The sequence below is a fragment of the Trichosurus vulpecula genome, chromosome 1, assembly GCF_011100635.1.
Source record: "Trichosurus vulpecula isolate mTriVul1 chromosome 1, mTriVul1.pri, whole genome shotgun sequence".
NCBI classification, from domain to species: Eukaryota; Metazoa; Chordata; class Mammalia; order Diprotodontia; family Phalangeridae; genus Trichosurus; species Trichosurus vulpecula.
Window position 1 is genome coordinate 455,951,671 of NC_050573.1, and position 15,475 is coordinate 455,967,145.

A 15,475-nucleotide genomic window follows, 5' to 3' on the forward strand; every position below is an offset into this window, starting at 1 on the left:
TATTAAGTAAATCAAACATTTCCATAACATAGAATAATAAAAAGACGATTGCACATGAAATGACAAATCTAATATGTACAAATTGCTCTTCCTTTTTAACATGCAATACATTTGTCATATAGATTTTTTCTTCCCCCCCTCCACTGCCCTAAAGATGGCTTCCATTAGACACAATTTTTTGGGGGGGGGGGCAGAGAGAGAGAGAGAGAGAGAGAGAGAGAGAGAGAGAGATTTAAAATCATTCCATACATACTTCTACTTATATTTATCATTTCTTTCTCTGGATGCAAATAACATCTTCCTTCATAGGTCCTTTGTAGTTAATTTGGGCATTCATGAGTCAAGATGATTTATTCTCTCAAATTTATTTTTAAAACAATATTGCTTCCTCTTTTCCTCCCCTCTCTTCTCCCCCCTTCTCCTCATTCTCTAGTGCCACCGAGTGAAGATCCACTGCTGTAGTCTTTACTGTCCCAGGAACCATGGCTGCTAGAGTAATTGTGAATGATGAAGTAATTTAATAACATGAAAGTAAGGAAATTCTATGCAAAGGAAGATCAAGAAAAGAAAGAAACCCATTTCTTCTCTTTAAGTGATGAAAAAAAACAAATAATTGCAAAGCAGATCTTGGTGGGTGACATTTGTGATACTGTAAAGGATTCCTATGCATTTTTGTGAAGTTACTATCTCTGAATGATTGCTGTGCACAATGCCACACATGAGACAAAAGAGTATAAGAAAGAAGACCTAGTTTTATAATCTGGGATCCTGAATGTGCACCTATAAAAAAACAAGATGATTTATGCTGGTTCATTAAAAAGAAATATATGGATATTAAACACAAGTTGGAAGTAAATATCTTGAATGGTATTAAGGCTTATTCAATGCTTTGAGAGAAATTAAAAGGTAGTGTAGTAGATTTACTTGAAGGAATACCTTTATAAAATGACAGTGAAGTGCCATAAGGAAGTACTTTCCATTTCTGCAGCTTGATCAGTTGGAATAGTGTTAGGTTTTTGTCCCTTACTATGTCTTCCCAAAAAACATAAAGGAGATGTCAGTAATTTAAGCAGTCTGTAAGTGATTGCCATTAGATTGTTTCATCCTGGTAGTTATATATAGAAGGTGAGAAATGCCTTCACATAACATTTTAGCCAAAACAAATGGCATTATATGAATCTCTTACAAAACTAAGATGAACATAATAGTCAATAAGAATACCTTAGAAAACTGCAAAGAGTTAGAGAATTGAATGCCTTGAGAGTATGATCCACTGGTTAGATGCTAAATTTCCTTCAGTATAATCTAGAGTTGCCCTTGATTGCAGTTCCTGATGTTCTTGTGCTTTCTACACTTTGACTGCCTTTAACACACCTATTGTGACATGACACTATGTATATACACATACACAAACACACACACAATATATATATATACGCACATCTTTGTGTATATGTGTGTAACTATGCATCAAAAGTACTTTTAAATAATAACATTGTCTCTTTCAAAAAAGAATGCCAATTAGGTTGCCATAACTGTCATCAAATTATTGTAGTACCTCTGTATTCATTCCTGCTATCTCCGTATCTTCACAAAAGGAATAGTTGTTCATGCCTTTTTATTTTCCATTGAATTTACGCTACAGAAGTAGGAATTAAGTGGTTACCATGTGAGTGTTGTAACGCTGAAGAAAATGTAGCTATAATGGTAATTTGTGTATGAAAAGAGCCTTATGTGGAATGGTGTTTTTGAGATCAAACTTTCCACCCCCACAAAATTGGCTACATTGCAATAAAACTTGAGGCTTATTTTAAAAAAAACAATATTGTAGTTACATTTTACAATATTCTCTTGGTTCTGTTCATTTCACTCTTGATTATTTCATGCAAGTCTATCCATGTTTTTTTTTCCTCAAATCAAGTTCACCATTTCTTATAGCACCATTATCATTCTTAAATATGGCAGAATAATTTGTTCTTGGTATCCTATATCAATAAGGCAAGATTCATGAACTGGAGGATGACTATGAATATGCCTGAATGGTTCATAATAGCAAAGTATGAAACACTTTCCATGTAGAAGGCAGAGGAAGTACATTTACTTAGACTCCAGAGAATCAAATCCAAGAACCAATACTCCCAATTTGACATAGTAGCAATTATATTCCAAAATGAGTAAGCCCACATCAATGTAGTAACAAAGAAATTATAACACAGTATTATAGAAAGCAACCAATTCATCCTGTAACCTTCCCCCTGCTAGGGCCTTCCTATAAACAATCACTCATGAATCCTAACTCTCTCCTCAGCACTCTCTTCTGCAGCTCTACCAATGCTTGTTTTCTCAACGTCTGTTCTTCAGCACCCTCCTGGTGTCTGTCGCCTCAATGTCTTCCTCTCAGTTCTACTGCTCCCAGTTCTGCTCCTCTTCAATTCTCTTCTCCTCTTCAATTGTGGGCTCTCCTTTTAAACAGTCCTAGCTGGTATATGATTGGCTAGAATTCAGGTATCTGATTGGCTGAATTCATGATTGACTAGAACTCAGTGCACATACCATTGGCTCTGGTCTTAGCAACTCCCCTTACGGTCATGAGGGCTTCAGGCCCACATTGGCTTCCTACCTAGTAAGTAGGGGCTTTAGGCCTACTTACAAACAAAGATATAATCAAGCTTTCCCACCTAGGCCCACCTGAAGCCTATAGATAAGGGAGAGGAAGATCTTTGATCACATTAATACTACATAGCCCCAGCTCCTAGAACAGTGACTTCAACAGAGTCATTGGTTATTAGATATTTGTTTAAATTAACTGAATTCATGGCATTGCTTATTCTCTGGAAGCCTTACTTTTCCTATGGTGTAATGGTATTGTTTTAATGTTGTCTAGATTTCTAGGAGGTAAAAATGTTCAAATTACCTGGTACAGTATGACCTATATCTCCCCCTTATGTGACTATTGGCAGACTGTTAAAAAGATAAAGAATAATGGAAATGTAATCCAATGACTGGCAAAAGAGACATAGAGAACATCTTTCATTGTTTCAAAAGGAAAAGAAGGGATAAAAGAGCAAAAGAGAAGAGTGGATAAGAGGAAGGGGAAAAGAAAAGCAAGCAAGAAAGAAAGAAAGAAAGAAAGAAAGAAAGAAAGAAAGAAAGGAAGGGAGGAAGGAAAGAGGGAAAGAAGGAAAGAAGGAGAGAAGGAGGGAAGAAAGAAGGAAAGAAAGAAAGAAAGAAAGAAAGAAAGAAAGAAAGAAAGAAAGAAAGAAACTGGAGGAGAGAGAGGAGGAGAGAGAAGAGGAGAGGAAAGGAATTGAAGCAGAAGGTGGAACTGGCTTCCATATTATATTGCTATAGAAAACCATGATTTTAATCCCTCCCAAATGTTTGACTCATGTTAACAAAATAAAATTGACATTCTTGATATTTTAAATGACCTTTATTTTTTAACACATTGCATATATGAAAAAATAAGAAGTCGGTAAAGGATGTAGCTTCCTATTAGTTAGTTTTTTCCCCCTTAGATTCCCAATTTAAAGGATATTTTTGGAGTGGAGATGTCTGGATTAAGACCCAAATATATTCTGTTGCAATCTATTCTAATTCTATTGTAGATTCTAGCATCACATATTCACAACAGGCATATAAAATTGCTGTGAAGTGACTGTTTCTATGATGCATTCATACATTAAATTTGTTTATCTCAATGAGAAAATAAAATTGAATAGGAACCTGCCACTTTCACATATTTAAAACTATCTTGTTGTGGTGATTTGCATTAATCCAGGTTGCTGATGATAGAGTCTCCATCTACTAATTAAATGCTTTCCAATTCCCTATTAGCTATGTTTTAAAGTCATAACACAACCAAATCATTACAAGGAAGCTCTCGGACAGACAGCCTCCTTCAATGGCTCTTGGGCTGGTATCTTATCTGCAGATTACTTGTATGTCAGGTATACAGATATCTCTCAACATCTTATACACAGAAAAATTTCCAAATCTTTTAGAAACAGTGGCAATAGGTCATCTTCTTTGCAATTAGTAAATTAAATTACATTTTTGCCTCTGAGATAAAAAGATTTTAATAATGGGGGATAGTTTAAAAAGGTAGAGAATAAATATTTTGGTAACTATTGCATGTTTAGATGGATGTGAAATTACATTCTTTGGAGCTGTAGGCATCTTTTACAAAACTATTTTTTTTAGATAGAGTAAAACAACAAGAACATAAATGACCAGTGAAAAACGTTTCAATTTTTATTAAAAATTAAGAGCTCCATAGGAAATTACCTACAAATTAGAGGATTAAGAATTGGAGAAAGCAAAGCATAATTATACAGGTTTTTGTTTGTTTTGTGGTTATTTTTTATTTTTTTGCTTAGTTTTGCATTTTGGAATTTTTTTTTTTAATTTGTTTTTAGTTTACCACACACGGTTCTACATAGTTTTGAGTTCCAGTTTTTCTCCCCTCCCTCCCCCCTCCCTCCCCAAGACGGCATGAAGTCTCATATAACTGTCATGTATAACTTCGCATTGAATTAATTTATGCTCTAGTCAAGTCGTGGAGAAGAATTTTGACCAATGGAATGAATCATGAGAAAGAAGAAACAGAACCAAAAAAAAAAAACAAAAAAAAAAACCCAAAACCAAAAACAAAAGAGAAGCAGAAAAGGCGAGCATGTAGTAGTGTGCCTCAGTCTGTATTCAAACTTCGCAGTTCTTTCTCTGAATGAAGATAGCATTCTCCATCGTGAGTCCCCTGGAGTTGTCCTTGCCCCTTTAGGTTGCTGAGAGAAGCGCAGTATGTCAGGGTTGGTCCTCACGGAATCCACATATCTGTGGCTGTGCACAACGTTCTCCTGGCTCTGCTCCGCTCACTCAGCATTATGTCGTGTAGGTTTTTCCAGGTTGTTATGAAGTCTGCATCATCCCCATTTCTTATGGCACAATAGTATTCCATCACCTTCATATACCACAGCTTGTTCAGCCATTCCCCAATTGATGGGCATCCCTTTGCTTTCCAATTCTTGGCTACCACAAAGAGAGCTGCTATAAATATTCTTGTACATATGGGTCCTTTTCCCGCTTGCGTGATTTCTTTGGGATACAACCCTAGAAGTGGTATTACTGGGTCAAAGGGTATGAACATTTCTATAGCCCTTTGGGCATAGTTCCACACCGCCCTCCAAAATGGCTGGATCAGCTCGCAACTCCACCAGCAATGAAACAATGTTCCAATTTCCCCACATCCTTTCCAGCATTTATCATTCTCCTGATTTGTTATTTTAGCCAATCTGAGAGGAGAGATGTGGTATCTAAGAGTTGTTTTGATTTGCATTTCTCTAATCAGCAGCGATCCAGAGCATTTTTCCATATGCCTGTAGATAGCTTTAATTTCTTCCTCTGAAAACTGCCTGTTCATATCCTTTGACCATTTCTCAATTGGGGAATGGCTTGTATTCCTATATATTTGGCTTAGCTCCCTGTATATTTTAGAAATGAGGCCTTTATCAGAGATACTAGTTGCAAAGATTTTCTCCCAATTTTCTGCTTCCCTCCTAATTCTTGTTGCATTGGCTTTTTTTGTACAAAAACATTTCAATTTGACATAATCAAAATTATCCACTTTGCATTTTGTAATGCTCTCTATCTCTTGTTGGGTCATGAATTCTTTACTTTTCCACAAATCTGATAAGTAAACTATTCCTTGCTTTCCCAAATTACTTAGAGTATCAACTTTTACTCCTAAATCATGAACCCATTTTGACTTTATTTTGGTATATGGTGTAAGATATTGGTCTATGCCCAGTTTTTGCCCTACCATTTTCCAATTTTCCCAACAGTTTTTGTGAAATAGTGAATTATTAGCCCAGAAACTGGCTTCTTTGGGTTTATCAAAGAGTAGATTGCTAAACTTGTTGATTTCACCTACTTGTGTACCTATCCTATACCACTGATCCACACCCCTGTTTCTTAACCAGTACCAGGCAGTTTTGATGACTGCTGCTGTGTAGTACAGTTTAATATCTGGTGTGGCTAAACCACCATCCCTAGCATGTCTTTTCATTAATATCCTAGATACTCTAGACCTCTTGTTTTTCCAAATGAATTTTGTTATTATTTTGTCCAGCTCAGTAAAAAAAAATTTTGGTAGTTCGATTGGTATGGCACTGAATAGATAGATTAATTTAGGTAGAATTGTCATTTTTATTATATTAGCTCGCCCTAACCATGAGCAACTGATATTTCTCCATTTATTTAGATCTGATTTTATTCGCGTGAAAAGTGTTTCATAGTTATGTTCATATAGGCCCTGGGTTTGTCTTGGCAAATAGACTCCCAAATATTTTATAGTGCCTTCAGTAACTTTGAATGGAATTTCTCTTTCTATCTCTTGCTGTTGGGCTTTGTCAGTAATGTATAGGAATGCTGAGGATTTATGTGGGTTTATTTTATATCCTGCAACTTTGCTAAAGTTGTTTATTATTTCAAGTAGTTTTTTACTTGATTCTCTAGGATTCTCTAGATAAATCATCATATCATCTGCAAAAAGTGATAATTTAGTTTCTTCTTTTCCTATTCTAATTCCTTCAATTTCTTTTTCTTCTCTTATTGCTACAGCTAATGTTTCTAGAACCAAATTGAATAATAGGGGTGATAATGGACATCCTTGTTTCACCCCTGATCTTATTGGGAATGCATCTAGTTTATCCCCATTACAAATAATGCTTGTTGATGGTTTTAGGTAGATGCTATTTATAATTTTGAGGAAGGTTCCCCTTATTCCTATGCTTTCTAGTGTTTTTAATAGGAATGGGTGTTGTACTTTGTCAAAGGCTTTTTCTGCGTCTATTGAGATGATCATATGGTTTTTGCTAGTTTTGTTGTTGATATGATCAATTATGCTAATAGTTTTCCTAATATTGAACCAGCCTTGCATTCCTGGAATAAATCCTACCTGGTCATGGTGTATTATTCTCGTAATGAGTTGCTGCAATCTTTTTGCTAATATTTTATTTAAAATTTTTGCATCAATATTCATTAGAGAAATTGGTCTATAATTTTCTTTCTCTGTTTTAACTCTACCTGGTTTAGGTATTAGTACCATATTTGTGTCATAAAAAGAATTTGGTAGGACTCCTTCTTCCCCTATTTTCCCAAATAGTCTGCAAAGTATTGGAATTAGTTGATCTTTAAATGTTTGATAGAATTCACATGTAAAACCATCTGGCCCTGGAGATTTTTTCCTAGGGAGTTCGTTGATGGCCTGCTCAATTTCTTTTTCTGATATGGGGTCATTAAGAAATTTCACTTCCTTCTCTGTTAGTCTGGGCAGTTTATGTTTTTGTAGATATTCATCCATATCTCTAAGGTTGTCAAATTTATGGGCATACAGTTGGGCAAAATAATTCCTAATTATTGTTTTGATTTCCTCTTCATTAGAGGTGACCTCACCTTTTTCATTTTTTATACTGGTAATTTGATTTTCTTCTTTCTTTTTTTTTAATCAAATTGGCCAAAGGTTTGTCAATTTTATTGGTTTTTTCATAAAACCAGCTCTTTGTTTTATTTATTTATTTATTATATATATTTATATATTATATATATATATATATATTTATAAATTGTTTTATTTATTAATTCAATAGTTTTCTTGGTTTCAATTTTATTAATCTCTCCTTTGATTTGTGGTAGATTGGAAAAGTGTTTGATATTTCTCTAGAGAAGAGCAGGTAACTCAGTCTGCCAAACCCACTTACTTGAACTTGCATATAAACAGTAATGTTATAATTTAGAAAGACAAAAGATAATATCATTTATTTTCAATATATTTGTAAAGGACTTAAATCCAATTGTTATCTTCTTAATTTGATGCCACAGAACACATTGCAGATACAGATGGGCAAGCATGAGTAGCCACTGTACCCTCCCTCAGAAAAGAAAGAAAATGTAATTCAACTAAATTTAGCACATCGATATATAAAATAAGTGCAGGCTTTACTAACATTTCAACTCTCCTCATTAATAGTGAAGTGCTGAGATGAGCAGAATTAAAAGTGATAAGGTATTTTTCTATGTAGGTTTGCATTTGGCTCTGTCTGCTATTCAATGAATTTAAACAAAATAATAAAGTCACTTTGAAGAACTAAGTATAAATGAAGATAGAAACTAGCAAATTTCCTAATACTTTCCCTTAATTTATACCTCCCCATTTTTTTGTTCTATGGTGCAGCTCCAGGGAAAGGCCTGTGTTATTCATTATCAAGAAGAAAATTCCATTGATTGACTGAGAGGCAGCATAGAGAAGTGGAAGGAGTATTCAAGTACAGGCAGAAGACCTGAGGGGTGCAAGTATAATTACACCCATTTTGTAGATGAAAAAAATAAGAATAATTTGTGATCAGAGATTATTGGTACCATACTGCTACCTTAGGGAGAAAAATGTGAATCCCATGGCAACAGTCTGACTTTTAAAACACAGTATATACTTCCCTAAATTCACCTAGAGGCATCTATATATTGCACATCAGGGGTATGCATCTGTATTTCACTTATACATTCCACTATGAATGCATAACTTTTTTATACCTCTACTGTTACAGTTTTATTCGAAGTGCCATGACATAGAACACCATGCTTCCTTCTCCTTTCCTTTTCCTAATGATATGGTATTTTTAATGAACTTTTAGAAACATTCATCAAACTGAATAGAATAATTTTTTAAAGTTCATTGCATCCCCAAATTTGGATTGGTGTTCTTGAACCTAGACCATGCTCTTAAATATAACTAACTTTATCATAGCAAGTAAACAAGAAAAGCCCAAATCCCTCTGTTTTGTGAGAACTAAAACATCAAAACAAACAAGTACTGAAGCTGAGTAGAACAATAGGATTTTAGAGATAGAAAGGATCTTCTCATTTTAATGGTATATAAACTGAAGTTTTCATAAGGCAAATTACTTGCCCAAAGCCACAGATCTCTTTAGAGACCTCTTTTTAACTTCTTTGGGCATAAGTATGTTTAACTATGAAATAATCTTATAATTTTTAGCAACTATTTTTTCATTGTATCCCTTAACTTTTGGAGTCATGGTGACATGAGTCACCATTTTTAACATTGCTGAGTGGTCAGTTTAGTCCAATAATGAGTTTGATAGCTTTTTATTGCTGAATCTTTAAGTTATTGGCTCAGTCTTTACCATCTTACAGATATAGCCATAAGAAAAATGGCAAAAATACAGGATACAAGTAAATTTGTAGTATGCATGTGTTTCTCTTTTAAGATGTGCCCCCTAAAGGCAAGAATGCAGTACAATGTGACATTAATTACAATCCTGATTCAACTAGTTAATAGAAAATAAACTGGCCTACCGGCACATTCTTTAGATGGATAAATTAATGTCATTTGTAATTTTGAACATTAGAGAGTTTTTAAACCCCCCTCCAGATAGCTATTATTGACCTTAGCATAATTATGGAATTTGAAATGAATACTTTGAATTTAATTTTGACTAAAAGTCTACTCAGTAGCAAAATTTTGTTTCTCTACCTTCTTCATAATATATTCCAAACTTCTTGAGAGCAGTTCTATTTCACCCCAGGAATCGATCCTTAAGCTGCTAAGATAATGACTTGAACTCTATAAGGAATCAAAAAATTAATAAAATTCCAAATATATTACACACACACACACACACACACACACACACACACACACACACAGACACCCCACCACCATCACCACCACCAGCAGCAGCAGCAACTATTGCTGCTGCTGCTGCTGCTAGATGGTACAGTGGATAGAGCACTAGAATTGGAATCAAGAAGATTTATCTTCAGGAGTTCAAGTCCAGCTTCAGACACTTAATAGCTATGTGACTCTTGGAATGTCACTGAACGCTGTTTCCCCCACTTCCTCATCTAGAAAGTGAACTGGAGAAGGAAATAGCAAATCGCTTTGGTATGTTTGCCAAGAAAACCCCAAAATGGGGTCAAGGAGAGTATGACACAACTGAAACAATTAAAGAACAACAACAACAAATTTGTGTGTGTGTGTGTGTGTGTGTGTGTGTGCGTGCGTGTGTGTATGTGTGTGTGTATAAATATAAATACAGTTAAAACCGCATTAAGAGTTTTGGAATGCTATACTTCAGTACTTGGGTAGTAACTCGAAAGTGGGCACTTCTTCTAAAGTTGAAGAGTATAGCTCATCAAAACTCTCATTTTGTGTGACTGATTAAAGTCCTTCCACAAATGTTTAACAAACCATAGGATCATCAAATCATAAATCTTGAGTTGTAATAGCATGTAGGTCCATTCTACATATGGGGGCGATTCTACTAGATGTCTTCGAATAGTTGGGAATAATAAAGACAATAACAATTATAATGATAATAATAGCTAATACTAATATGAATTTTTAAGATTTGCAAAGTATTTTACAGGTTATCTTAACTGTTCATCATAGCAAACTTGTAAGGTCATGCTCTTCACATTTTATAGATGTGGAAAATGGGACTGAAAGGATTCAAATGACTTGCCGAGAATCACACAAACTAGTATAGCTGAAACAGGAATGTGGAAAATCCCTTATACATCCCTCTTATCATATAATCAGCCTATCTCATATTCTTATGATTCATGACTCTTGTCATAATATTTTCCCATGTAATTCTCATTTTGTGACTTTTTTGAGCCTGTTTGTACCTGCTATATGTCTCCTCCTTGACCTTTGGGAGAATATATACTTTTATTATTCTGAGACTGTAGTATTCCACAAATTTGGATGTGTATGTTTGTGTGTGTGGATGGATAGATAGATGGATGGATGAATGGATGGATGGATGGATTGCTTATCTCTTGAGTGTGAACTTTCTCTTAAAGGCATTGAAATGGAATTGACATTTGGGCCCTCAAAACAAAACTGACAATAGCATTACATTTTAGATTCTCACTCCATGAACAAACTTGACATGTATCATTTGGACCCAGCCCTGGGAAGACCTTTTAGAATAGAAGAGTTTCTTCATTAAGGTTCCATTAGAGCACCAAAAAAGCCACTTATTGAATGATATCAGGCTGCACTAAAATGCATATATCTGACTTTACAAAAGAAACAATTAATTTACAAAATTTTAAAAACCAATAATTGAAAGAAACTTGAGTCCATTTAGTCCAATAAAGTGGAAAAAAAATCCACTCATCTCCTCGTGGGGCCAATTTTAGAAATTGTGTTTAGTTCTGGATGCCATATTGAAAATTTTCAGTGGAATAGTCATCATCCATAGGAAAATTCCTGGGACTCCATTTCCCATGATGGTTGAATATTTCCCAGGGACAAATCAAGGATCTGAGTGACTTCATTTTCATGATGACACATTTACCATAGCTGAACTCAGGGCATTTGTTTCATAAAACAAGGATTCCAATTGGTGCAAGAATCTTCTAAAAAGCAGGAGCTTTTTTGTCACCAAGTAAAATCTTTGGCACAAAAGAGTAAATCAGCTAAATTTGCACCATTTCCAAAATCCCAAAAATCTCACAGATCAAAATGCAAATGAATATCTACGCTAAGTGAAGACCTAACAGTTCTTCATACTGGGAGTCAAAAGAGAGAAGGAAGAATGAACTGGAAAGCCAAGGCTTTTTGAGTGGTAATAGATCTTTTCCAACAGAGTGTTCTATAGCACCAACACAACATCATATCTTAACAGAAACATCTGGATGATTTTACAATGCAAAAAATAACACTTCAAATTGAATGTTGCCCTTAATCTCCATCACAGTGGTGAGCACTTTTGGCAGGAGAACATCTCCCTTTCTTATGCCTTTCTGGATATTTCTGATAAGAGAGTGATTGAACAGGTTTTTTTTTCTTTTCCAAGGCATCTAGAATTATTTTGATTGTGGATTAAAGACACCCTGTTTGAGGAAAAAAAGTTTCTAAGGTAGTATCTTACACTATAAAATTAAGTGATTTTTTTCCCTGACAACCAATAAACAAAATGTTATCTCATATGTTCTACATGGTTTACTTAATTGCAAAATGATAAAGATGTGGTCCATGGTTAATATCAGTTTTGAAAAACTGCTTTTCTTAAACTAATACCTACATTGAGTATCCTTTCAATTTTTTACATAGATGAATCACGTACTTTATACAAAAAGGAAAATAAGTACATGATTTAATAGCTGACAATTTCTGTCACTTTTTTTAAAAAAGTAATAACGTCTGAGAATTTTTCCCATGTTTTTTGTACCTTCCTTTTCTTCAGAAATCTTCACATTGACAGCACAGCACCGCACAATTATGTTTTCTAGTATGCATTTCTCCTATATACATGTGATCTAACACAGCTGCTTCTTCCCATCTTTGTTTTCTTTACCACAATTTCTGCCTCCCCTGTGAGCACACTTAGGAGTATAATGATAAAAAACAGGTGGGATTTTGATAGTGAAAGCAGTTTGTTATAATAATTTTTTACAGATTTTTCCAGATTTTTTTCTTTATTTGTAGTTCTAAAAGCATTTTCATCCTTAAGTGCCCTTGATATGATGGTTTTGCATAGTGAGATCTTTGAACTTTCTTTCAAAACGTTTCCCTCTTTTCTCCCACCTCCATTCCCATTGCTTTCCTCTGCTTTGTGAGAAGATATTGATGATATATAGATAGGCAGGTGGTGCATTGGATAAAGTACTGGGTCTAGAGTCAGGAAGACTTGAAGTCAAGTCTGACCTCAGATACTTAGTAGCTATGTGAACCTGAGCAAGTCACCTAACCCTGTTTGCCTCAGTTTTTCATCTGCAAAATGAGCTGGAGAAGGAAATAGCAAACCATTTCATTATCTTTGCAAAGAAAACCTCAAATGGTGTCACAAGAAGTCAGACACTACAGAAAAATTACTGAAAACAACAAAACTGCTTATAACTATCAGCCATCAAATCATGATTTTGAGTTTTTATTCTAGACCAGTGTTCTCTTTGTCCTCCATCTCTCTCCAGTTGCCAATTAAAAAGTGTTTTGAGGACAAAACTAAGCAAATTCTGAAGACTAAAGCACTTCAAAAAGTTCAACTTCATAGCCTCATCTTAGCAGGGAAGTTACCTGCTTTTTCAAATACTGTACTGCTTGGGTGTGATCTCTAGGAGGTTCTTCCATACCGAAAAGTATAACAAAAGAAGGACTTTGCTCTCTGAGAATGATTCAAGTTAGATACTGAGAGGATCAGCCTCATACACTATGCACTTGGTGATTATTTTTTTCTTTACCATAGTACCCCATGAAACAAAGAAAAATTAGAACAGATTTATTTGCTTGATTTATGATTTTAATTTATAACAACTTTAAAGCACCATGAAGTTTATATAATAGAAGCACTTACAAGTAGAAAGAATCTGAGATCAGTGATGAGTCAATGCAGACTTTTATGTTTAAGTTAATTTTCTTTCTATCTTTGTGATGATAGCATTTTAACTAGAGCCATTGAATTCTCAGAATAAACACTCAGTCAAATACGCCCTTTCTATAATTAACTTTTTAAAAGGCTTCCATTTTTGGCAAGGACTATGTCAGCTAATGTTTGAATAGCAAAATATTTTAAACTTCATAATCTTCAATTCAATTCTTATTTATGTGTTCTAAAAACATTTTCTAACAATCAAGAGATGTACCACTTTGGCACTTCAGTATATTTTTTATTTCATCAGTGTAGGTGAGACTTCTTCATTTTATGTAGGTAGCAATCAATCCCAAACTCCTCTTCCTGTGTAATTCTAGTTTTCCAATAAATCCTGCATAGATACACTACCTAAGAAGCTGAAAGCTTTCTCCTTGTTCTTTTGAAAAAAAATAGTTCAAATTGATACAGCACTTCAAGGTTTGCAAAGTACTTTATAAATGAAATTTCATTTAATTCTCACAATAACCTGGACATACAGATATTGTTATTATCCTCATTTACAGATGGAGAAACTGAGGGTGATAAAGGTTAAGTTGTTACCACAAGGACATAGCAAGTATCTGAGGCAGAATTTGAACTGAGATTTTGCTAACTCCAAGACCAAAGCTCTATCTACTATGATACCACCTAGCTTTTGTTTTTATTATTATCTTGAGGAAACCAATTTGTTTTCTCTCACTCTGGTACATGACTAACCCAACTCCTTTTCTCTTTTTTGTATATCCTGAACACTTCTCTTATGCCATTATTTTTCTCACACTGCCATCTATTTATGCCCCCTGTATAACTTTTAATTTCTTGTTTGGTTTTATGCCATTTGAATTTATCTGAAAAAGTAGTGTCCCATGATTCACAATAGAATACTAAGGATAAAATGTTAGTAATGAGTTTGGAGAAGTTATTAACAAAAGTTGTTTAGATGTGATCAATACTTACACGCAAAAAAACCTATCAGATTGTATCATTTTACTTAGCAATGCTGCTTCTAAATCTATACCTGAAAGAGATCAAAGAAATTGGAAAAGGACATACGCATGCACAAAATTTCTAGCAACTCTTTCATGGTGGCAAAGAATTAGAAATTAGAAAAGGTTCCAAGGCCCTTTGAATGACTGAGCATGATAGAGTGCTATTTTACCATAAGAAATAGTGAAGGGCATGTTTTCAGAAAAAATAGGGAAGAATTCTAGGAACTGATGCAAAAAGAAGTGAGCAGAGCCAGAAGGAAAAAAACATATATGATAGCAATACCTTAAAGACAAACCACTTCGAAAGATGTAGCAACCCTGATCACCACAATGACCAACCACATTTCTAGAGGACTCATGAAGAAACATGCCATCCAACTCTACATGGGGAAGTGATGGACTCAGAATGCAGATTGAAGCATTTATCTACCCATCCAAACATATATATGCATGCATGTATGTGTGCATATGTAGATACATGTATACACATATGCATATATGATATGCATGTGCATATATACATACATATGCATATATATTCACATACACATGTGTATGTTTGGATAGGTAGTTAGACAATATATAGATATACAATAGTCATTAAACATTTATTAAGTATCTATTGTGTGCCAGGCACTATGCTAAGTGTTACGGATACAAATATGATAAGAAAGGCTTTGTCCTCAAGAAGCTTACAATTTAATGGGTTGGGGAGACAACACACAAAAGAAAGCTGAAAAGTAGCTTGAGAGTTTGGAGTGGAGAGGTACTCAGCAGGGGGGCATGGTGGAGATTAAAGAAATCCAAAATGAATGCCATAAATACATATATGTATATGTGATTGATGTAGGGATTTGTTTGGCTTGACTGAATTTATTTGTAAACAGTTACTTTTTTGTGCTTTCTCAATAGGTGGAGGACATACAAGTAGAAGGGAGAAAATTCAAAATAAAAAATGAATAAAAAAAAGATTTCTTCAAATCTACTATCTGGACTTTTGCCCACATAGTTACATTAATAATGTTTAGAGTGGAACTGTGAGTTTGTTCA

General features: G+C 34.5%; 1 pseudogene; it reads left to right on the plus strand.

Moving 5' to 3' along the window:
• The first annotated feature begins 482 nt into the window (after positions 1–482).
• On the plus strand, positions 483–944 carry LOC118834459 (annotated as a pseudogene).
• The last annotated feature ends 14,531 nt before the right edge of the window (positions 945–15,475 follow it).